This window comes from Barbus barbus (assembly GCF_936440315.1).
Source record: "Barbus barbus genome assembly, chromosome: 17".
Lineage (NCBI taxonomy): Eukaryota > Metazoa > Chordata > Actinopteri > Cypriniformes > Cyprinidae > Barbus > Barbus barbus.
The window spans coordinates 3479312-3506431 of record NC_136745.1 but is presented as its reverse complement, the minus strand read 5'-3'; the positions used below and the strand labels follow the sequence as shown (position 1 = coordinate 3506431).

Below are 27120 nucleotides of genomic sequence, written 5' to 3'. Positions count from 1 at the left end.
GCCACTCTATGAGAATACATCTATTCTTATCTAATTTTCTTATTCCTGTAGGAATACCAAAAATGAAAACCCAAAAATGAAACCTGAATGAAAAAAAGTGATACATTAGGGTTGGTTGATTTATTTATTAATATTCATTCGTTCATTCATGCAGCCTTTATCCGTTAAAAAGAGTGGCCAGGATGTTCCTGAAAAATCCACCTGAATTTTGTTCCACAGTAGAGGTCAAGTTTGGAACGACATGAGAAGAAGTAAATCATGACAGCATTTTCATTATTAGTATTCCTTTAGCTTCTGCAGCATTGCACTAGAGACACCGGGTTCAGTTCCCAGGAATACAAAAACTGACAAAATATAAACTCTGAATGCACTTTAAGTTGCTGTGGGTAAAAGCAGCTGTCTAATGTATAAACAATATGTCACATAAGTGAGGATGTTTATCTCTGTCTGAAATGAAAGTCTCCTCTGTGGTTCTTGTTCAATGCAGTTTGCTCTCATAATCACATTTATCTGAAATGAAAACAGTTTGCCTTCAGTCTTTAAAATATATTGGAGCAGAGAGCTTATACAAGTCAGATACAGATGGAAATATATATTTGGTCTTTTTGACACCTTTATTGATAGAGCAAAAAATAATTATGGGAAACCGGATCAGGAAGTGACATGAGCCAGATTACAGGCCACGGCTCTGACGCAGATATAAATATTCTAGTAAAGATTACAAAAAGAAACATGTACTGTAAGTATCTGCCAATGAAGGGGAAAGGCACTTAGAAAGGAGGTCAAACACAAAAGACTAACAAAAAAGGTCACATTGCCTCAAGTGTGTGAAATACCACAAATATGAGCACAAAGATTTCTCTAATATGTGCACAAACAATGTGGTTGACATCAATGTCAAATTTAAGCTATTAATCAAGACAACATGCCTCCATGTTCACTGTACCTTGACTAATAAAATAATTATTTCGACGTATTAAAAACCTAATCTTACAGAAATCACAGTCATTATTAATGAGGATTAAAAAGTTCAAGACAATTTGCTCCCTATTGTGGAAATTCTATGTAGTGCAAGTCTGACACAATCTGCTCCAAAAGGCAACTTAATTATGCTGCCTCTTAAAATCAACCCAAGCTCATTGAAAATATGTGCTTGCGGCGACTTTCTGCAACACGATTAAAAACTTAAAATACACGTTCAAATGTCCAGTGAGTGTCGCTAAAAGGCTAATGCTCTATCGTGTTGGAAAATAGCAAACCCCCTACACTAAATCCAACACTATACCTATCTGATAGTGTTAGCGAAAGAAAAAACATATATATTTAATATTTAGAACATATTTTTGACATAAAAATGCATTGGCTGATGCAACCGTGCTATATGCTTGCTCACAGGCTGGTTTGAGCTGTTTTGTCGAACTGTAGTTTCACGGGATTCGTATCAGAGCTCACAAGTGCAATGTTGAATCGCATGAGCTACCGAGCATAGCTACTGTGTTAGAAAACCCATACATATGAAGCTTTACATGTGACACTAATGTTCAAAAGTATCCGTTTTGCTGCCTATTGGGCCTTTAGTGTTAATGTCAACTGGAAACTGCAGCAAATTGTACATAGAGGTATGCTTTTTGAGTTTTGCAGAACGATACATAGAGGCATGCATTTCCAATTAGCCTGGGCAGTCTAAAATACTTTATTTGGGCTAAATCCTAAGACCTTTCATACAGTATCCTATTCTATCCATCTCTTTTTATCTTGCAACAAGCTCAAAAAGAGAAAAGAAATCCAAGATGGCAGATGAGGTGTAAGAAATGTCCATTAGGCCTACTTATTCAAAACATAAAAGTATCAATGAAAACTTGGTCTGTGTATATGTAAAATATATTTTACATATAATAAGTTAATTGTATATTTTAATATTAGCAACATGCTAAATGAACTCTACTGGAATAAGACGAGTCTCCCTCACAAAACACAATTTGAGTGGTGCATGTGGAGTTGCTGCTTATGTGGAGCATTACAAGTGGGTCAGTGTGAGGTTAGATGAGGGTTAGGATGTATGGGCCAGCACAGACAATAAGCAGCACGGCAACAAACTATGTCTATAACAAAGCCAGTGACAAATTTTAGTATTCTACACATGTAGTTGTCTTGCAGATCTCTATACCTCCGGACAGCAAGGCACATGTAATACTAATCTGTCCTGTTGGTCTGTAAACAGTACAAAAAAGATGCAAACAAATATTCTGTTTGTTCTTGGTTGAACCTTTCGCAGTGCACAAACTGATATCCAGCTGTAAAGCCAATATGAAAACGATCTCTTTTAGCTACTGTTTGTTTCTCACTTGTGAACTATGCATCATTGGAGCTGCATTAGAGCAATGCAAACATGCATATTTAAATCAGACATGAGAAATGCTCATGGTTGCTGAAAGCTTTATGCTGCCCTGAATCCATATTTCATAGCATCCCATTGTAATTTGTTCATAGGTGAGAAAACAAATATCCCAGATGGGTGATATGTTTATATCACTTTATATATATATATATATATATATAACCAATAGATGTGGCAACCGTGCTCTGAAGATTTGGTGCTGCTGGGCATCAGACGCTGTAAATCTGACAGTAAGGTTGTGTGGGCTTGCCAGATAAAAACGATGGGCTCTGTTTTATTGTACCACTGTTTGTCTTAACGTTCAGCGTCAGCGTAGGATTCCGGAAATTTGTCACTGATTGTTGGCGGCTTTCTCTCATATTTGCTGAGTTAGGGGCGAAACCATTGTAGCATTACACCATATATTTTCTTCATTCGATAAGCTTGTGAAGTTTTGTCAGGATTATGGACCTGTCTGTGTTGTGTTTTTGCTCCCCATGTGCTCCGTGACCCAGTTTCTGTCTCCCCTTGATTGCCTTAGTTGTTTCCAGGTGTGTCTCGTTTTTCCCTGATTGTCATGTGTATTTAAAGAGGGTTGAGTTCCCTGTTTCTTTGTCTGGTGTCTGTCATCTATAGCCCGATCCGGACCGTAATTGTTTCTCATATGGACGTCTGTAAAAATAAATACATCACCTCAGTGATAAAACTCATGGATTCGGATGGTGATTTATCCACAGTGTATGAGCAAGTTCAGTGATCCTGTGTACCCGGGCGCGCTGCTCACGTGACCAGTCACATGATTGTCTGATGTAAATAAAATTAATTTTATTTACAAATGTATTCTTATTATTGTGTAAAATGCATTTAAAAAATACTTATGTAAAATGTAGCTATTCTTATTATTCCCAAGCATATTTTATAGTATATAATCATATTTATTATTTGATTATTTGTTTAAAAATAGGAAAATAGACTCGCTATAGTTTTATATAATTATAAGCAATGTATATCTGTTTATAATACACATTTTAAAATTGTATTGCATACCTGCTTCTGCCATAATAAAGACCCATTTCGAATGTTTACGTGCTTTTCTTCTCTTTCTGCTCCCAGTCGCTGTGGTGGAGCAGTTTTGAAGTATTGTTTTAAATACTTTCCAGCATTTCAGAAATAAATATGTATGCAAATTTCACCGAAGTACAACATTACAGTGTTCGAGAGTGCTCAAAAAGGGTTTAAACGCTGAATTTTGAATAGATTTTGTCTTGTAAACTCAGAGATGTGGATTCGGACGGCAATTAAATTACCATACGACCTTGGTGTTTGTCAAAAAACAGTAGGTAATTCGGCCAGGGATTTTTACAGGGGTGGTGAGAGAAAAACACAGACATCCTGTATTCGGACGGCATTAAAATCACCAGCTACCCCCTGTATATGGTGAAAATCACTTATGTCCCCCTGAGAAACAATTACCATCCAAATAGGGCTTATGGTGTGCTTCATCTCTGTTCCTGTCTGCCCTGTGATACCACTGTTCGGATTATTAAAAGACTGATATTTGAGAGTATTCCTACGTCTCCTCGTTCCTCCTGTAAGCAACTGTGACAAGTTTAGACTGACTTGAGAGTCCAAAAATGAATAGCTAGGCAAACCTTTGTATATAGTGCCTTTTTGACCTCTTGACATTTTTAAATACATTTAGAAGCTTAGATCATAATTGTTCATATTGCATCAGTAGCTGGATATATTTATCAAACTGGATATATTTAGCACCAGATCAGCATATTAGAATGAATTATCAATCATTCTGTTCATGTTATGCTGCTGAAGACTGGAGTAATGGCTGCATTCATAGAAATAAATTACATTTTAAAATATATTAAAATAGTAAACAGTTCTTTTGTCAATTGTAATAATACTTCAGAACATCACTTTTTTTCTGCAGTTTAGATCAAATAAATGCAGCCTTGGTGATCAGTATTGGGGTAACACATTACAAGTAACGCCAGTTACTTAATCAGAGTTTTTACAAGTAATTAGTAAAGTAACATTACTTTTTAATTCAAAAGAAGATAGAGTTACTTTTTAAAATAAGTAATGCCAGTTTTTCCATGTATTGACTGACAGCTCCTCTGTACTCATGTTGAGAGAAATCAGGAGTAAGTGCAGAGGCGTTGTGTGAACATGATGTTACTGTAGTTCTAGACTAAACAAGAACATGCATTTACTCATCTCACCTGCACAAAAACAGAAGCAGTATTCCTCAAAAAACCTGCAATAATTAAATATGTTAAATAACACAAATGTCCTTTATTTAATCCCATTTTATTAAACAATGTATTTGTTGCTCACCTTCAATTATCCAATTCAACCATACTAATAAGAAAAAAATCACTTCAGATAAACATTTGTGTTTTTTTTTTTATTGCAATATTGTAATGCATTACTTTTAAAAGTAACTTTCCCCAACACCGTTGGTGAGCATAAGAGACTTTTTTCAAAAACATAAAAAAATATGTTTACACATAGGGACCAATTCTCACTATTAACTACACTCCTTAAAAATAAAGGTGCTTCACGATGCCATAGATAGAAGAACCTTTTTGGTCTAAATGGTTCCATAAAGAACCTTTAACATCTGAAGAACCTTTCTGTTTCACAAAGGTTCTTCAGATTATAAGAAGGTAAGAAAGAGATGGTCCTTTAAAGAACCTTTGACAGAATGGTTCTTTGTGGAACAAAAAATAGTTCTTCTATGGCATTGCTGTGAAGAACCTTTTAAGTACCTGTATTTTTAAGAGTGTAGATGCTTATTTGCATGCCTAATATGGGATGTAGAATATGGTCATGCAGCATATGTGCTTTATAAGCAGTAATAAACAGCCAATATGGGAATAATAACCATATTGGCTGTGTATTACTGCTTATAAAGCACATATTCTGCATGACCATATTCTACATCCCTAATGCTACTCAATACATAAACTTACTAACTTTTAATAAGCAGCAAATTAGGAGTTTATTGAGGCAAAATTCGTAGGTAATGGTGAGAATTGGACCTTAAAATAAAGTGTGACCAAGAATCTTTTTCACCTGTAAACAAACATGCATGGTTAAAGAAAATCAATGACAAGACAAAAGCAGATCTCAATTAAAGATTAGATATTACTGCATTACTGCATTACCCCCCATTATAAACCACTGGACATCGTTGGGAAGAAAGTGGGCCACAAACAGACAAAGAATGCCATTCCCCTGGGAGCCATGTCACATGTTTCTACATCTTTTGTGGTAACACACACATCCTGTGCCTTCTACTTCCCATTTCAATAAACTGTTGCCAACAAAAGCTCAGAATGCCCTAGTGGAATGGATTGAGTCATATATTGCACGCTTAGAATAAATGCGCTTTGAACAATTTCACAGGCATATTTAAGTATTTGAGGAAGAGGAACAATCATCACTGAGGGGCACAATGTCAGAACTGCCCCATCATGCAAATGTATCGTCCATGCTTGGCTTTACAGGAACTACATTTGAGTATTTGCATGATTTCATCTATTCAGACTCTTGCTATTCAAGGTAAAAGCATCTCCACGAAATGAAAAGCATTCGTCAGGCCATATGTGGTTAAGATACTGGGTCACGCAAGGGTCAAAGAAAGGATGATGCCAGATACGTCTGACAACATTAAAGTCTATGAGCAGATTATCCAAATATTCTATTAGAGGAAATGGGGATGTATTCAAAGCAGATTTGTAATGAAATTTTTGTGGTCTGCTCTGTAAACTAAGCGTATCATCTCTGCAACTGTAAGCTAGTTTTTAGAAAGTGGTTTTAAGCAACTGTAGCATGCCCTACAGCACTGCATACTAGCTCTAACCAAAACTTAGGCTTCATAGGTGCATTTCTGACAAGAGCGCTTTTCCAAATATTATGAATAAAAATTATACTGCCTTATAAGAAAACGTGTTTCAGCCCATTCAGAATCTCATCAGTACATATTGTTTCAATCACCTACTGTATTATGAATACTGAGAACTGGATCATCATACTCTTTTGATGTACCTGCTGTAGCTGGGAAGTATGCATATTCTGACATGAATGATTTTATTTCTCTAAAAAGTAACAGTGTGCTTCACGGCTTGTGATTTATATATACAGTATATATATATAATATATTATAAATATAAACGGTATATATATATATATATATATATAAATTAGGGCTGTCAATCGATTAAAATATTTAATTGCGATTAATCGCATGATTGCCATGAGTTAACTCGCGATTAATCGCAACTTAATCGCACATTTTAATTTGTTCTAAATGTACCTTAAATTAATACTTTTCAAGTTTTTAATACTCTAATCAACATGGGCATGGACCAATATGGATGCTTTATGCAAATGTATGTTTATTATTATTGAAACCATAGTTAATGTAGAGCATGAAGACTAGACATGTTTCAAAGGTCATATGCTAGATGTTTTTCAAAGAACTTGTTCAAAAGAAATGCCAGGTTCCCATTACTTCTCTTTCTTTGTACTGAGCAATTTACTTACACAAACCTGTTTAAATTTTTTGCACGACAGGGCAGTTCTTCTTCTGAACATGCGAAATGTACATTTATTATTTATTATTACATTTGTTTCCCTCTCTGTGCCCACATACTGTATTTTGATGCAGCTAAATTCTAAATAAAACTATTTTCATTGATATAGTTTACTGTTTCTGTTGTCAGACAATGGAATGAATATGAAATAGTGACTGAAACTCGACCCATTAAGACTAGGCTACATAATCAGCTCTCCTTTCCAAGATGTTAATCGGCACAAAAATCCTCATAATCGAGCCGTCGTCTGATGAAATCATATACACATAAGATAAAGACAATAGCTGTGCTGTGATTTCGGCTATACTAGCGTGTAAAATTAGAGAAGCAACACGTGTGCACGCACTGGGAAGGCAAGACCTCACGCTCGCGCGGCAGTACCAACAATTCTCAGAAACTAAATAAGGTTTGGGCGCTTTTTTTGAAGGGAAAAAACAAAAGGGGTCGCTAAAGGGGTCTGCAATGTCACTAAGTTGGCAACACTGTGCATCTCCATTTCTCCAACTATGGGTTAGGCCACGGGTCAAACAGAAAATATGCGCTGCGTTAGTTGCGCGTTAATAAAATTAGTGCCGCTAAAATGAATTTGCGTTAATGCGTTATTTGACAGCACTAATATAAATATATATAAACATATGGTATATATTCAGGGACACGCTATCCTAATGGGCAACATGGGCTGCAGCCCAGGGCCCCGAACACTAGGGGGCCCCCCGAGTCAATTCTCTTTTGCATTTTATGCAGGGCTGCCAACCGTTCTGTATAATACGGAATCGTCCCATATTTAAGCCATCAGTTTATCCCATATTTGCAATCATACAATGTATGACCACCTAGACCAAACAAATAAATTATTACTTTTCCAAATCATTGTTTGAATTGCAAACGTACCCGCTCAAGGAAGGCTTTAAGACCATGCGGAATCCTCTACCGCCTATCGCTCCCGCTTCATAGTGAGTGGGACTCGTGTTTTGATTTCTACAAATAATTTTGGTTGAACACAAAAGACATGATTATTGATCGTAAGCACAACATCCAGCTACAAAACATATATCTAGGCTACCTTTTTACTATTTGCAATAGTTGGACCGAGGCTATGGAATAACTTTGTGAAAGCTTCAAATTCTGTATATGAGTTTAAAACTAAATTAAACCGCAAAGGCTGAATATACTAGTTGGACTGAGTATAAACAGTATATATATATTCTCTTCTGCTCACAAAGCCTGCATTTATTTGATCCAAGATACAGCAAAAGCAGTAATATTGTGGGAAAGAAATGATAGAAATTAATACTTTTATTTAGCATGTGATGATATCATTATAATGACATGATGTCATTTATAATGTTACAAAATATTTATATTTCAGATCAATTCTGTTCTTCTGAACTTCCTATTCATCAAAGGAACCTGAAAAAAATTATACTCAGCTGTTTTCAACACCATAATAGTAAAAAAAAAAAATTGAGCAGCAAATCAGAATATTAGAATGATTTCTGAAGGATCATGTGACTGGAGGAATGTTGTTGAAAATTCAGCTTTGAAATCACAGGAATAAATTACATTAGAAAATATATTCAAATAGAAAACAGTTATTTTAAATAGTAAAAAATATTTCAAAACTTTGCTGTACTTTGAATCAAATAAATGCAGTCTTGATGTGCAAAAGAGACTTCTATAAAAAACATTAAAAATCTTACTGTTCAAAAACTTTTGACTGGTAGAGCCTGTATTTCAGAATGAAGCATAGCTGTGTTCTTTTATTCATAAGCAGCTCATGATCTGTGGCTGTTTCCATAGAAATGCATGTTTGATAGTTTCATGTTGAAGAAATGAAGATAGCTGTAGATATTAGTACTGTAGTGTTACAGTTGTAATGTAAAAAAACAACAACTTTAAAGCATTACATTAATATTTCTTCTTTTGTTTTTATTTAGTAATGTTTATGTTTATTTAATAATAATAATAATGATAATGAATTGATCATACTGTGTATCAATCACACAATTTTGGCTAAATGGTGCAGCCCTGTTGTGTCATGGTAAAGACACAGGCCAGACAGACATGGATCAGTCTCTGTTCTAGTTTCAAACATCTTGAAAACATCTACAAACTGAAATCTTGAGCGTGTCCTTTAAAAGCATGTATAATGAGAGCACACAAGATTAACCTTGTGCTTGTCAGCTTTCCTGCAAATTAAGAGCTTCTGCTGATTGTACGGAGGAAAACACTTTCAGTAAAACTGGGATTAGAGTGTTGTTGAATATAGGGTGAAAATAATACGTCCTTAAAGGGACAGCACACCCAAAAATAAACGATCTGTCATCATTTACTCTCCTCGCTTGCTTTCATGAAACAGAGGAGATGTTTGGCAGACTGTTAAAGACTGACAGCTCCAGTCACCATTTATTTTTATTGCATCTTTTTTCAATGCAATGAAAAGTGAATGGTGACTGTGGCTGTCAGTCTTGACTGTCTATAACAGCATTCTGCTTTTGGCTTCTCACTGAAGAAAGAAAGTCATATGGGTTTGGAACAACATGAGGGAGAGTAAATGATGACAGAAATGTCATTTTTGCATGAACTATTTCTTCACGACTCATGAAAACAAGTGTCTCATTTCATTCCAATATACTTACATTTCCTACAGTCATTCCCATTTCACAGATAAATGATGCACAGATAAAGCATTCTAGCTCCCAGGCAATGGTGCAGTTTCCTAATACTTAAAATGATTGTTCATTTAAATGCACTTTAACATAATACATTTAAAATAATCTACACAAAATCCTTTTTTTTTTTTTTTTTTTTTTTTTACTGTCTCATATTTGTTCATTGTCTTACAGTATATGCTTCATCAGTGCAGGTTATATAAAATAAAATAAAAATCTTAAAAATGTTAAAATGCCATGAAATGTTCTGTACTGAATACAATATTTTAATTATGCTTAGCACTAAACAAATAACTAGTCAGAATTTCATTGCTGTCTATGCATGTAATGTCTATAAACTGATTTGGTCACACTTTATTTTAAGGTCAGATTCTCGCTATTTACAAACCATTAAAGGGTTACTCCACCCCAAAATGCTAATTTTGTCATTAATCACTTGCCCCCATGTCGTTCCAAAACCGTAAAATCTTCATTTGATATTTGAACACAATTTAAGATATTTTGGGTGAAAGTAGTGGTGAAATAATTACCACTGTCAAGGCACAGAAAAGTATGAAAAGCATAGGCCATCTGCCATTAGTGGTTCAATATGAATTTTATGATGCGACGAGAATACTTTTTGTATTCAAAGAAAATAAAAATAACGACTTTCCAATAACTCGTCTCCTCTCTGTCTCTCCGCGTCAGCGTAGCGCATACTTTTCTATGCCTTGACAGTGGTATTTACTTGGCAGTCAGTGGGATAGTCACGAGCCTCCCGGTTTTCATCTAAAATATCTTAAATTGTGTTCCGAAGACAAACACAGCTTTTACGGGTTTGGAACGACATGGGGGTAAGTGGTTAATGACAAAATTTGCATTTTGGGGTGGAGTAATCCTTTAACTATGACTTTTGCTTCAATAATCTCCTAATTTGCTGCTTATTAATAGCTAGTAAGGTAGTTGTTAAGTTTAGGAATTGCGTTGGGATTAGCGATGTAGAATATGGTCATGCAGAATATGTGGTTTATAAGTACTACTAACCGGGCAATATGTTAATAATAGACATGCTAATAAACAACTAGTTAATAGTGAGAATTGGTCCCTATACTAAAGTGTTACTACTGATTTTATAAATACAGTAACAAACAACTGAACTTTTCTTCAAAGGTGTCAGGAACCCTTTGAACTCTGCTTCATGCCAGTTTAAAAACAAGAGTAAGGTATAGCCTAACAGCTAAATTAATGCTAACACTGTAAACATTTAATGGTCTATAGCAGCATAATTCAATATTTAATAGCGCGTGGTTTCATTGTGTGGGTATATATATATCAAATTGTAGGTGAAACTACCTGAATTTAAAACAATAATTCTTATGCAACACTCCATATAGCCCCATTTATTCTCCACACTGCATGCAGAAATATACCAATAAGAGCAGATCCTGCATCACCTGTTTGCAAATGAAGAGGCTCATTACATCTTAGCTATCATCTTCAAAACCTCTTTCCCCATCCTCCATTTTACTTCTCTGAATCGTACCCTCTTCAATCCCCTATTCATTCTGCATCTCCCATGTGCACCTATATATACGTCCTATGCAAGGTAAGCCATACACATTATAGCCACGAGCTGTAAATGACACACTCGTTCAGATCAGTGTTTGCCAGCGGTTTCAGACTACGATACAATACCTGATTTCTGTTTTTGCAAATGACATGTTTCAAAGCAAGTGCTGATAGACTGATCAATTTAGCTTGATTCTGGCAAAGAAATGGCAGGATACACAATGCAGCTGGTCTGTCTGCTCTTTGGATGACAATTCAAACATAATCTAACGTTCCCCAGACACGGAGCGCTTTCTTTGCCAAGAAGACAGAGGCTTGGGAATTTCCCGTAATGACTCTATTTCCTTGTCTCCTTCACCCAGACCACTGTGACACTGACCCACAATGACAAATTCATCACTGTACACTTCTTAGGGACTAAATCCAGCCGTCTATTTTTGAAATGACCTCGTTTCTGAGGTAAGTATCTATATGTGGCGATATTAAAGATTCAATATGCGGCAACGCAAAAAAAAATTAATTAAAAAACCGATGGCTCATTAGGCAGCTTTATAATACAGAACCCCAAAAATACACATTCATGTCATTCCAAGCCCTTTATGCAAGAAAACACAAACTTATTAAGATTTATTAAGAACAAAATATAAAAACAATATTAGCATCTTGGCATTCCGGGGAGGTAGGTTGATAATTGATTATTCATTTTTGGCATATGTTCTCTCTTTCTTTAATTTCACATTCAAATATTTTCCTAGGGAAATTTGGGGCACAAACCCATTTTCGGTTTGTTCCAAATTTAAGGAAAATTCTGGGCAGCTCGTCTCTCTAAAGATCATTCCAGCTAATCAGGAAAAACAAGAACACACTTTGCGAGTTCATTTACATGCTCTTGCTTGTGACAGATTAATGTCTTTTTAATATTCTGGAATGTGTGCTCTTTATACTGATACGGTTGTGTCGTTACAGGGGAATGGGCTATTCTAATAAGCGAGGTGGTTTTGGGAAGCATCTGTGCACAGATGGGCTGTAAGCTTCATAAAGGACAAGGACTGTCTTTAAAAAGGCCTTGCCAACCTGGACTTAGTTAAAAATAGACTTCAGTAGAAGACACATCAGTGCTACCAGCCACAAACTATCAAAAAGTATGAAAACTTTCAATAACTTTAGCTCTTTATTAAAGATTGTGGGATTCTTTCATGGAACACAAGATAAATGAATTCCTATGTAAAAACAGTTGCAAAACGGTTTGTAAATCTTTTGTAAATTGTAAATCTTGCTTTAGAAATATGTGAAAAATGTGTAAATGTATGCCTCTATGTATTGGTATTGCAAACCCACCAGTTTTGAAAAATAAGGAAAGTTAACTATTTCCGCTTTCCGTGTTTTCACTGGTGTATGGTAGTAGGTGACATGAATCCGGTCCGTGGTTTTCCGTCTGCTCACTACCAGATGTTACCTTCCAGTCACATTGACTCTCACACTACACAAACTGTTGCATGTCACCCTGGACTACATTTCCCATCATCCATTGCACTGATTACACACACAGCTGCAACCAATCAAACACACTTTATAAGCTAGGGCTGTCCAAACTCGGTCCTGGAGGGTCGGTGTCCTGCAGAGTTTAGCTCCAACCCTAATTAAACACACCTGAAGCAGCTAATCAAGCTCTTACAAGGCATACTAGAAACTTCCATGTAAGTGTGTTGAGGCAAGTTGGAGCTAAACTCTGCAGGACACCGGCCCTCCAGGACCGAGTTTGGACAGCCCTGTTATAAGCCCTGACGTCCTCTTCCTGATTGCCGAGTATTGTTTAGCATTTCTCGCTCTCCTAGTGATAGCTACTTTACAGAGCCAGTTCCCTGTTCTAGTTTCTAGTTTAAGTCTAGTCACGTCATGTTGCCTTATTGCCTGTTTCCTGGTCTTCTGCCTTCTGTCTTGGATTTCTCTCTCATCTTGCTGTTTGGACTCTGTTTGTACCTCGCTTGGATTATTCATCTGTCAGTTGGATTACCCTTTTGCCTTGCCCTGTTGGATATTGTTCGCTGTGACTGATCACGTCTGTCCTTGGATTACTCTTTTGTTTTTCAGTATCTTGATATGCCACACCTGTGAGGTGGATGGATTATCTCGGCAAAGGAGAAGTGCTCACTAACACAGATTTAGACAGATTTGTGAACAATATTTCAGAGAAATAGGCCTTTTGTGTACATAGAAAAAGTCTTAGATCTTTGAGTTCAGCTCATGAAAAATGGGGCAAAAACAAAAGTGTTGCGTTTATAATTTTGTTCAGTGTAATAAAATATATTCTGGAAGCCATGAAAGTTTTGTGAAAATGATCAAAAATGCTGGTGGTGGCTGCCAACTTTTTTATTTTTTTTTAAACCGCTGGTGGGGAAAGAGCTAAAAATGCAACGAACTTTACAATTTTCAGACCACTTGAGAAGGAATGACCCTATATTTAAAGGTAAAATATATGTACTCAATTAATGTCATGCTAGCATAAAATTATGGTCAGTGTAATGATCAAAAAATATTAATATTGCATGTGGAAGTGAAATGAGTTATCATGCTGGTGAGGTTCTGTGGGCTCATCTCTGAGAATCTTGGAGGAGCAGCAAATATTTAAATATTAATGCCGTAATATGAATGGAGATTAGATGATGTACTAGATTCGATGAAGTCTACAGGTCATACTAAAGGTCAAAATTATTCATAATAATAGATTTTTACAATTTCTGAAAAAATTAAATAAAATAATGCAATTGTAACACACAAAAATAAATTAATGCAATAAACATTAATGTAACATAAAACCATAATGTACATATCTGTTACGAAAAACTAAGAAGAAACTGTTTTATATTCACGGTTAACCATTTTTACCATAGCATTTTACTGTCTTTTCCGGTTACAATTACAATCATATTTTACCATATCCATGTGGAAATAGTAATAGTTTTAGCACTTATTTATTAGTACTTATTGCCCCTTGGTAATATCATTAGAAAATACAGGATTTGTTTCCATTTTTATGCTGATGATACTCAACTATATATGAGTTATATATAGACACCAGATGAAACTTCTAAATTATCTAAGCTAACAGAGTGTGTTAAAGATGTAAAAGATTGGATGACCAATAATTTTCTCCTATTCAATTTGGATAAGACAGAGATATTACTTATAATATATACTTATAACAGACCAAAAAACAGTACACAGAATCTCTTGGATTACAATTTGCATCTAGACGGGTGTACTGTTACTTCTTCTACAGTCAAAAATTTGGGTGTTATATTAGACAGCAACTTGTCTTTTGAGAAGCATATTTCCCATGTTACAAAAACAGCATTCTTCCATCTAAGAAACATTGCCAAGCTTCGAAACATGCTACCTGTTTCTGATGCAGAAATGCTAGTTCATGCATTCATGACCTCTAGACTGGACTATTGTAATGCACTGCTAGCTGGTTGTCCTGCATCTTCAATAAACAAGCTACAGATAGTCCAAAATGCAGCGGCTAGAGTTCTTACCAGGTCAAGAAAATATGATCATATTACTCCAATTTTACAGTCTCTGCACTGGCTAAATAACCCTGGAACAACACACAAAACTACCAAGCGCAACATATAATCATTGGTGTTCACCGTCTGTTTGATTGCATGAAATTTGTAACTAACTGCATGATTTTTACTGTACATTTCTGCCATAGTCACCACTAATAACCTACTGCTAAATATAATGTATAAACTTACAATTTTCTGTAAAGCTGCTTTGCAATGATTTGTATCGTGAAAAGCGCAATACAAATACACTTGAATTGAATTATTTGATTTGGGAATCCAATTTCTACAGGTAGTCAGATCTTCTGACAACTACAGAGAAATATCAATCCACCTCATGCTGCAGATCCGTCACATAAACCCCCTGAATGCAGATGGAATCACGGGTTATTTTAACATATATTTACTTCAAAGGTCTCACTCTCCCAATTCTATCACAGCTGAGTAAGTGTTCAGTAAACAGTCTCTGTATGTGATGGAGTGCAGGATTGATGTGTTGGGTAACCCTGCTGCCCACTGCAAACCAAGCAGCATGCATCTATCTGCACTCTCTTACCCTGGAGCAAATGGTCTGGCCAAAACTGGAGAGACTTCAATAATCCGCAGCATTACTGCAGCCGCTCACTCTCCATGAGCTAGCGTCTCAATCCGTTAACATACGCGAGACGTAACACTCATTTATCACCCCGCTTTCCACTTCACAGGCCAACCGTGCTTCAGCGCAGCCCGATCTTCTACTTTCAGCTCTTGTTTGACAAGGCTTGCTGGCTTTTGTATCTTAATTCCTCAGTAATGGGTTGTATGTACAACTTGACCATGCTTAGTTTAAATCTCTGAAGAGGATGTGAAAATACAGTATGACCCCAGCCGCAGACATGAAACTCTGAGGCCTTCAAAACTCTTTGCCTAGGGTGGAAACCCATTACTGAAATGTATGTCACATGCGCAATCAAGTAACATTGTCTATTATTATTATTATCACAATCACACTTGCTTTATTTCTTTAATTTCTTCCCAGGATAGGCACATTTCACATTTATTTCAGTTCATGATTTAACAGCATTATTTGGTTTCCATCATGTAAGCTGCTTCATGTTGACTGGCATAAAATATAGATTCATATTGGTGGAATTTCAAACATTATTAATATCATTTAATATTTCAGTTTACAGTACGCCTCATATTTGCATATTTGGTAACACTTTAGTTTAGGGACCAATTCTCACTATTAACTAGTTTCTTATTAGCATGCATATTACTAGCATATTAGCTGTTATTTTTATTTATAATTCTGCATGGCCATATTTAGACCCCATCCCTAACCTTAACCCTCTGGGGGTTATTAGTTTTTTTCTATTAACTATTAATAAGTAGCAAATTAAGATTTTATTGAGGCAAAAATTGTACTTAATAGTTATTAATAGGGATAATTGGTCCCCAAAATAAAGTATGACCAAATATTTAAAATCAGTTATGTACAGTTTTTATTAACTTCATATTTGACTGCATTGCTGTAATGTGTTAAGACAATACTGTGAGTAACACTATAAGCGTATAATTATTAGCCATGGATCATCTGAAAAGCTAGCTGAAGTAGGAAGGCATATTAACATTTTATCATTTAATGTGATATATATGGCTAATATACCAAACTGCCATTATATAACGCCTGAAACATTTTCATGTAGTGAATTTCTGCCGAGCAGTTTTGAACTGTAAATTTAACAGGATATTTGTTACAGTGCGCTACCCATTACAACCTTATAAAATTAACAAAAGGAAGAAGAAAAGAACTGCTATTGAATCCCTAATGGTCGTGACCCACATATAGGTTTGATGGAGGCGTTCAGATGTGGCCCATTTGCGCTATTCTACATGGTCTTCCTGCTAGCAGCTTTTACTAAGCTCCTTAAAAGGCTGCCCTAAGGAATCAATGATAGCCTCTGGGAACAGCCTCTCGAGGCCTTATCTCTGTTCATTTATCCAAAGAACTCCAGAGCATAATGTCTGTGCTGTCCTTAACATCAAATTAATAAATAAAGATATAAAACACAGGCTCAACCTCTTCACCTTGTTGGGCTACACCATCACAATAAGTAACATATACATATTCAGAAAATATTGAATGCTGCCATTATGGAGCTAACTCTCTCTCTCTCTCTCTCTCTCTCTCTCTCTCTGTGTGTCTCCAGATAGATGGCCGTCTCTTCTAAGCATGAAACAACCAATAAGAGGCTCTTGCTGTCTCTGTGTGTAATATGCTGTCATACTGATTTAAGGTCTACTCTAGCACTGCTGTTTTAGCTTTATGTGGAATAATGACTGAACTAATTGAACTAAATGATGATGCAATCAATATTCTCTGTCAACAGCATATTCTATGAATATTCTTTAGAAAAGATATGAATATTAAATACTCTGTAAGTATTCTAGATACTTAGAATAAAAGACTCAGACATTGCAGTGATTTGAACCCCACTTAAATGGCATAGAGTATGCATATAACCCCCTTAACCTCTTTTCTTCCTGTATTTTGCATTAATTATAAAATAAAAAAGGATTAATGCAGTATTATGAATATAGATGATTAGCCTAATTTTACAGTTTGTAGCAACCTTCTGCATTTATATAGACATTCATTTATACGTCTTACAATAATGATTTTAAGACACAAATACTAAATAATTGTAATTACAAGTTAATATATCGAAGTTATTATTTAAAAAATTTAATAAATAAATAATAAAAAAATATATTTTTTGGAGACGTTGTTGTACCTTGTGGGAAAAAAAAGTCACTTTAATCCAATACATAGCATAAACTATCATAATAACATTTATTTAATAACAAACTAGCATTTTCAGGAAAAAGAGAAAAAAATAAATTAAACTTAAAAAAAAATGTATGTATGTGTGTGTGTATATATATATTCTCTGACACTGACCATGATTTTTAAAAAGAGAGGCCATGTAGCTTTCCTATGTATTAATTATTTTATTTTATTTTTTTTCCTGTAAGTTCACGCTTTTGATGCAACCTGCAGTCATGTCAGTCATATGAACAAAAGCAGAAGCCTCAGATTTGTATAACATTGCAAAATAGCTGATGCAAGGTCATTTGTCCAACCCTTTGGTAAACAGAACAGAAATAAGAAGCCTGGAATAAAGGCGTCCTTGTCCTTTTGGGAAGTGCAGTGCTTTAGTCTGCTTTATGAGAGAATAAGAGATCTTTTGAGACAAGGTCAGAGGAATGCTGGCCGAGAACATTTAGATTCCATTCCTGTTGCTTTTTAGTGGCATCTCGCTTGCCATGAGACAGATATGAAGTGGATATATAGGCTTATCTTTTCAACAGGATTTTCCCTTTTAGCCTTTAAACAAATCCGTATACACACAACACTAGTTACTAGTTTATTCGAAAATATTTGAATTACTTCACCAATATTTTTTGTTACCTCTGACTAATGTGTAAAGCTCCTCTAAAAACCTTTTTCACTGAAGTAAGCCTGGAGCAACCTGTCTGATTGACAGAAAATCTCAGCGGTTTTATAGAGGACACAAGGAGACATTTTGAAAGACATGCGTGTGAGATACTGCTCAATATTAAATCTTTGAAATGGCTATTAAGCGTGCACGTGTGTGTGTGTGTGTGTGTGCTTTATACAAATGCATTCACATGCCAGTTAAAGCACAAAGACAAACATTGTGTTGTACCTAGTGCACACCAGCAGTCTTTTCAAAGGGCAATGCTCACATCCTGCAGACTGCCATTAAATTCAGCTCTGAATGAAAGCAAAAGGAATATGGAAGTTAAAATGATCTGTAAAATTACTTATTTTGCTATTTACGCTGATGTGTATGTATCATTGATGGGCTCGTGTTATCCATTTTAAAATTGTTTAAAAGTATATAGACGTTGTATTTAAGTAGGATCGTAGATAAGTTGTAACACTTGAATAAACTTGACTAAAATAGGTTTTGCCATTTTTAAACACCTCTGTGGTGAAGATGATCTCTGCCAGGACAAATATGTTCAAGCAAGTCCATGCCTGTGTGTTTGTGTGCAACATATTTAATGCAAAAAGACAAAAATATAAATATCACTGAAATGAAAATATAACTTAAATTAAATGAATATAACCAATTCTTGAAATGTAAAATGTTCTAAATTGTAAAACTGCATAATAATATTTTATAATAAACTTATATAAGTTATACCCTTATTTATAAAGTGTGCACCTCCATAAGGTGTGCATTTGCTTTAATTTGCTTTAAAATTATTTGTTGCACTGCTATGATGATTAAAAATTATTAATAATGTATATTTTTAATTGCAATATATTTTTTGACAATAATGAAAATAAAAAATTGCATTAATATGTAAAATAACAAACACATTATAGTAATTTAGCAGGAATATGGGTTTAATTGTCATAAAAATAAACATGAAAATTACAATGCAAAAAATAAAAAATCTTTATGGGCCTAGCAATAAGCTTAATTTTCTTTTACGCCAAATATAATTTCATATATTTGTTTTCCTTGTGATATTTGAGTAAAATGTAATATTTGCATGACTCACTCAGAAATGTAAACCCTGTCTGGAATGTAAAAAGCTGCATGAGTGTTTTCTCATCCCTGAAAAGACACTTCAAGAAGATATTCAGATTCAGTTCAGAAACCACATCAGTCATCGTTTGCGTTCACTTCTCTAGCAGGTTCTCCAGTATTTTGCGTTCAGACACTTTAAGCTGAAACACAGAGGCAGATGAATTACTGTCTTCTGAGTGACCTTCATCTGAGTGATGGCAACAGTCCAGTGTTTTTCAACCATGGAGGTCAATAAAGGTGACTCGGAGAACAGAGCACCTGATTTGATCTAACAGTGAAAGACTACGGCGGCTTCTTGTTTTCTGATTTTCCAGTTCTGTTTTCATGCATGACTTCGAAGTGTTCCCATCATTCAGTGTATGGGACATTGTAGTAACAATGAAAACAGGAAAACCCAGTAGCTAGCAATGATTTGTTGCAGAATATATTCAAGATTTATTGACCATGATACTAAATTTCTTTGATCCTGTTACGTGAAACTGTGGGAAAGTTGGCTGAGTGATTTTTTTTTCCAAATAGGACATTTTCCTGGATCTTTTGACAATATTAAAATCCTAATCACTTAATGAAAATGTCATTTGTTTATTTGTTGTTATTAACAAATATATGTAGATCCAGGAACATGCCATATTTGACAAAACCATAGTAAACAGCAATAAAGCTATTTTATTTCCCAATAAAAAAAAGAAAAAGAAAAAAAGGAAATATCTTTAAAATAGGATAACTTAATTTGAAAATCCAAACTGTATAAGATATTTAGACTTGATTTAGAGAATGTTATATACAATTTTCTTACCCTTAATGGCATTTGTTTTTCTAGAACAAATTTGAAGTTAAACAATTTGCCAGCAGACTAAGAAAGCAAACATAATTCAAGATATTCCCTGAAAACAAGTCTTAATATCTTATGCATGTTTGCTTCTCTTGTGCATTTCACTTGTTTGGATATTTTCAACTATAAAAAAATTATATAAAAAAAAAAAATATATATAAATAAATATATATATATATACACACACACACACACACACACACTTTTTTTTAAAATATTTATTTCATTTTTATTTGATTTATTTTTTATTATTATTATTTTGCATTGTAAGAAGAAATGTGTAGGCTATTCATGTCCTGTGAATGTTGGTTGGAACATTAATTTTTAAAAGATAATGAATTACCATGAATAAGAATGCTTAACAGCAAATAACACTGACATGAAAATGCACTAGAGCTGCAAGAAATAAATAGCTAGAGTTGTTCTGGATTTATCTGGTCTGTATGAAAACGACCAGCCTGTTTCTAACAACTTGTTCCTTTAACTTAAAAGCAGACATCAGAAAGATGCAAAGAGCTCTGAACTTGTATGTGTCATTCAGAATGTATTTAAATCAGCGGCTACTTCAAAAAATACCAGTGTACGAGGCCAAAATACAAATAAAGACATTGGAAGAGAGAGGAAATTCAAAAGCAGGACCGTGCATAATCCTTCAAGACACTAAATGCCGGAGCACATAAATAGGTTCCCTCCGTAAAAACACAGATAAAGCAGCGTGAATGGCAGGGCTACGGAATTAGGCTTTCTTTGAGATAGCATCCACTTGGACCAATCACAATCACTTAAGCTGCAGTATGTTTTCTCACAACGAAATAAGCCTAACCCTAACCCAACTTTAACCCTCCTCGAAGCGAGAGCTGCAATATGCTCTTCACTGATTGAGAATGGCAACAGCAATCCCTTTTAATATGTTGCCTTTATGGACAATTGCTTATTCACCAAATCACCATGACAACTCTGAGGCAGGTCTCTCTCTCTCTCTATCTCCCTCTCCCTCTCTCTCTCTCTCTTCAATTCAGTGCAAATAATCGTCTCCCAAGTCTATTAAACTACAGTTTGACAGTCTGTTCTTTGAAATTAAAACTGCAAAGTCAATCGAGACTTTCTTAAATGAAAATATGAGCAGCCCTGACACCAGTCATTATATAAAGTTTCTGTATTTTTGTTCGCATTGTGAAACAAGCAAATATCAAGATTATCTGTTGAATGTATGTAACTACCATTAAAGGGCAAGCAGTTTCAATTTAGAACTATTTCAAACATTTCTCAAATTCGTTCATCAATTTTCATGCATGCAGTTTTTATAAAAACTTAGAGACTATATGGCATATTTGCACTTCTAAAAATGTAGCCTATTTGTCACAGAGCAGGACAATTTAAAATGTTTAATTACATAAAAAAAATTCAGAAATCAGTTACAGACTCAAGATATACATTACACGAATATATGTAAATTGTATGAAATGTTTTTTTTAAATGCTTTTTTTCCCTGTACATATCCACATATCGCATGGAACACCTATTTAATAAATTGCACATAATTGTTAAATAATTGCAAATTTTTCACAATAAATTTACAATAGTCTCATAATCTGAAGACATCTTCAGTAAAAACAAATCCAATCATCAGCTCATAATGGAATCCACGCGTAACATGGAAGACGCTTAAAATGACATGCGATCTGTTAGCGACGCGACGCGACGGGACGCGACAGAACTACCCAAATCGCCGAAACTGTGCAGACCGCTGGAGGTTGCGGCTGGAATCCTGACGTCGGTAACTATTCGACCAATCAAATACTTTTTCTTTTTTTTATGCGCGCGACGCGACGGTACTAGAAAGCTCCAACGCGCTGCCTCCTCTGCGCGCTTTTACTGGGGGCGTTCTGGATTTGTCGCGTCGCGACGCTCGCTTGCGGTGCAGATGGGGTGTAACAAGTGCAAGAGATCCTCATCCTCATCTCCTGTTACTTTTACCGGCATCGCAGCACTTCACCAAGCCCGCTTCACCTCTCCTTCATCTAACTGCGCATCTCCTCTCCACAGACGCAAGGAACACTGAAGTTCACCCAATTGTTAAGTGGCAATCCTGACAGAAGAGATCTTGGGATAAGACACATAACGGTGCGTAACGCCTTCTACAGTCTGTTCGTTCGGTGACAAATAACTTCTCCTCACAAACAAGCATTATCCTCATGAACAACTCACCTTCTTTGGTGAAACATCAAATCCCCCATTCCTGGTATTCCTGTTCCCTAAAAAAAGCCGCGTTGCGTGCGCGTTAGTGTAATCCGTGGCAGCTGTGTTAAGATTTCCTCCCAGCGCTCTTCATGCAATTCGTGTGACCTTTTCCAGCGAACGCATCCTTCATCCTTTACACGCCAGTCACATTCTCGTGTTTTTCCTGCGCGTATGATCCTGATGCTCTGGTCCTGCGTGTTCACGAGCTTCACGAGTACGCGCTGCGCGGACACGCCAGCACTGGCGCGCGGGTTACTAGGAAACCCAAAAGCGCGCACACATGCAGGAGAGAGGGGGTGTGAGTAAGCCTGCTTTCTAGAACATCTATAGAGAGCCTTTTGCTATTGAATTATGTGAATTGCATTTCCTCAATATAAAAACAGTCAAAAATAATAACAGAATAGCAAAATAACACAACTACAAAAGCAATCTCATTGGGGCTAATTGATTTGTGTTTTATAGGGGAGCCTGGGGCTAGATGTAACATTTAGTACTTTAGGAAATATTTTTTATTTTTTATCTATCTATCTATCTATCTATCTATCTATCTATCTATCTGTCTATCTATCTATCTATCTATCTATCTATCTATCTATCTATCTATCTATCTATCTATCTATCTATCTATCTATCTATCTATCTATCTATCTATCTATTCATTTTAACTCAAAAATGTGACATCTTCCCCTGACTATTTTTTTTTTTAAAAGAAGCCTGATTTTTTTTTTGCATTATTTTATTTTCATGACAGTTTAACACTTTTCCCTCTAAATTCCTATAATGTGTTTGATATTTTACATATGAATTAGTTTAGTTCTTGCCAATGATGTACTATGCCAAAAAATAAATACTGTAATAAAGTACAATTTATTTTATTTAATCATCATAGCAGAGCGACAGATGATTTTAATGGAGTACTAAAGCAAATAAAAGTATAGCTGCATACTCACAAGTTTATAATAAACAAATTTGTGCAACAAACACACGGTGACAAATAATTACAATTTAGGTCATTTTACATTAAATCTATCAGTTCTATCGATTTATTTTGGTTATATTTTCATTTCAATTATATTTACTGTTGGCTTTTTGCATGAAATCTGTTGCTCGCACACACACTCTCTCTCTCTCTCTCTCTCTCTCTCTCACACACACACACACACACACACGTTTGTTTCTGTTAATTGTGGAGACTTTCCATAGACTTCTATTACTTTTATACTGAGCAAACAATATTTTTATCTGCTAACCAAACCCTAACCCTAAACCTACCCCTTTTAAAGAAAACCTGTTTGCATTGTTACACTTTCAGATAAACATCATTTACTATTTTTTATCTTTTTTTCCCCTCATGGGGACTGCACAATATCAAAAATTTCAGGTTTTATTATTCTTGTGGGTACATTTGGTCCTCACAATGTAGCATAAACACAAAAGTACACAAACACACACACAAAGTTTGAATAAAATACCTCATATTAATAGACCTTATGACAACTTCCCATGTGACACTACCCTTACACTGCAGAATCATGTCCATTTATAAATGTATACAAAGTGTTTTTTTTTTTTTTTTTTTTTTACAGATATGTATTCAATAGAGTGCAGTTACACCCAGATCTACGGTGGCCGAGAGAGCTCAAGGCGCTGCAACTACAGAAAACACATGCAAATAGAAAAAACACCAGCAAATCAAGAAAACATCTTCATCAATTTGACAGCAGGTGGTGCAAATGCTCACAACACAAACACATAAAGAAACGCACTGCAAATGCTCACAGCACAACCAAATAAAGAACTGTATTTGCAGTGCGTTTCTTTGTTTGGTTGTGTTGTGAGTATTTGCAGTGGTTTCTTTATTTGGTTGTGTTTTGAGCATTTGCAGCGTGTCTGTTGACAAATTGACGAAGTTGTTTTCTTAATTTGCAGATGTTTTTCTATTTGCAGCGCGTTGAGCTCTCTCGGCCACTGTACAGATCAATCCATTTCACTCCTGTTCTGTGATTGCTGCAATGTAAATGCTTGCTTTTTTCAATTTGCATATTTATTGTTTATAAATCTGCTGGGAACGTCTCAGAATTCTCATTGCTCAGTTTATTCACGAACAAAGGCAAATTCTGCCCCGCGCACCCCGTGAGATGTTTGATTGGTGGGATGCAGCCAGGTGATCAGCGTTAGAATTCCGAGCAGTCAGTGACTGGGCAACCGGAGCACCGAGATTAAAGTCATTTGGATTTGAATGGCTGCTATAGTTTCCTGGAAAAAACAGTAATTTAATCATTGAATGAGAATGCTTGTGCAGGCCATGTGTGTAAACACAATTGCTCAAGGGAAAGAATTCTCAGTGTGCGAGCTTTAATCGCCAAAGTGGAGCTTTTCCGGCCTTTATATTTCCTTCCAAAATGACTCAAGCCACTTACAGTGTGTTTGTCGCCGTCACCTAACCGTAAGTCAGTCATCGGAGAGCTATTGTGTATATTTGCATAATGTTGCATATTTTGCTCTGTCATTTGCGCTCTACTTTAGTACCTCGTGTGATTTCGAGCCTTCTGTCTCTATGAGGCTCTGCGGGGGTTTGAAAAGAAGGTGTGCCAAAGGTGACACCGAGGGATTTTCCTCTTTCAAAAGCTGCACAAAGCGACAATAAAGCAATTCATTACGGCATACACATCCCAATGAACCAGCATTTTACTCTGTGGTGCATTTCACAGAGGTTCTGCGCATTGAGCCTTTGTAGCGTAACACAAACGGATGCCTTCTTCTAAAAAGAGGAATTAGAGCATCGGATCCCTAGTGTTTTTCATCCTTCTCCCCCTTTCCGAGTATGTTTAATGACAGCTGGGAATTCGCTCCGACCCAGCCCCTTTACAGAGAGAGCTAATTAGCAGGTTTCCTCTGTGTCTGTGGTGCCACCAGATGGATTCCCAGAATGCAACCTGCCAATGTCAGTGAGCGGGGCTTCGCAGGTGGATCCAGTAGACTGGGACTGCCTGGAAATGGACTTCTGCGCTGCCCACCAGAATCCTGCTAACAATTTCTGCGTGTTTTCCAGTCCTTGTGAATTGTGAGGTCAGAGATTTATTCCACTGCTAATTATTGTTTTACAGGCAATTAGGAGGGTGTAAAGTAATTGTGGATCGATGCATATTTAATGATGTGTATTAGTCAAGGAAAGTCAACTTCAGTTCTATAGCGCTTTAATATAATATGTGTCAAAGCAGCTTCACAGAGATAAACAGAAAAAAATAGCATAATCAATTATGGAAACTTTACTATGAAGACTGGATTCTACTGTAAGACAGCTCTAAAAGACAACAGACGTTGGTCAGGGTAGTGCCATATTTAAAAGATAACTGCAGATTGTTCACTTGACGAAATGTCTTCCCCAAACAACTTTCAGTAGAGTAAAACCGTTTTGAAAGTTGTGAGTGAAAATTATGTGGTCTACCCTTTATACAGTGTCAGTGTTTATACAGTGTATCCCTCACAGCCTCGTTTTCATCTTGATTTGGTTTGTCCTAGAATAGGTTTCAACAGGTGATTGATTGTTCCAAAAACACATTATTTTTTGTTTAGTTCCTGTTTCACTGAAGCCCTTCATCTGAAATACTGATTGGTCAGCTGGCCCAGTGCGTTTTGATTGAAACTGCTTAGAGCGTGTTCCGGAAATGTCACTTCCCTCACCATAAACATGCCATGGCGACAACACTTTACACAAGCATCTCTTCTTCATCTTCTCCAGCGTACCTCAACCAGTCCTCACCCACTTTTTTTTTGCATATTCTGTGGGCAGGGATTATTTAGATGAGTGACTTTGTGGTGTCACAAGATCTGGAAGAAGTGCACTGTAGTCTAAAGGAGCCGTTTGTTGTGGTTCTTAAAGTGTTTTCTGTTATAGATAATATCTCCTTTTAGAATGGTCTTTGAGATTTGTAACCTTTTTTCTTGTTTAAACAGCAACATTACACATTACTAACCCTGACCCTAACTAAAGTTGAAGAAGTGAAAAAGCATAATTGGACCCCTTTAAATTCGATACTGGTATCAAACCTGACTCAGGTCTATATAGTGTCATTATTTAGCTCAAGTCAGTTCAGTGTTGGTTCAGTTCAGATCAATAACAGTGTGAACTTCATCAGTCTGAAACAAGCTCAATTCAGCTGTAAATAGTACAAAAGGCAGCAATGTTGTTATTCAGCTTGAATCTGTTCAATGTTGATTCAGTTCAATACAATACCAGTGTTGATGTTGTAAGATTTGATTTGGCTGTGAATCAGCTCTACAGAAGAGGATAGTGCCACCTTAGGTCAGTTCAGCTTTTGTTCTCATCCAGTGATGTCAGTCTATGTGGTTACATCGACAAATTACTGAAAGTTTAGTGTCTCTCAGACCCCAACTATCGAAAGCAGATCATCAACTTTCTGAGCCCCTCAGCCCAGACTCAGGACCCCCCAATATAAAAAGACTACATTTTCTCAGTAACACAGTGGGCAGACACCACTCATACTTTTCTTTAAATGTAAACATCTAGTTTGTATTCAAACTGTAGATATTCAACCATTGCTGTTTACTTATTAGTGAAACCCTTACCAAAGTGCAACATCCTCAGAAGCAAGCAACGGACACTTCTGCAGAGAGCAGATTGCTGCTTTCATCCA

The 27120-nt window shown here is 35.9% G+C and overlaps 1 protein-coding gene across 1 annotated transcript in view; it reads right to left on the bottom strand.

Annotated features, from left to right (window-relative positions):
* LOC306883736 (neuroligin-3-like) overlaps nucleotides 1-22720 on the bottom strand; it is a 246146-nt gene extending 223426 nt beyond the window's left edge. The window contains exon 1 of the mRNA XM_079439168.1: nucleotides 22430-22720. The gene's annotated coding sequence lies outside the window, so the exon portion shown is untranslated. The remainder of the gene's footprint in view (nucleotides 1-22429) is intronic.
* Between the last annotated feature and the right edge of the window lie 4400 nt (nucleotides 22721-27120).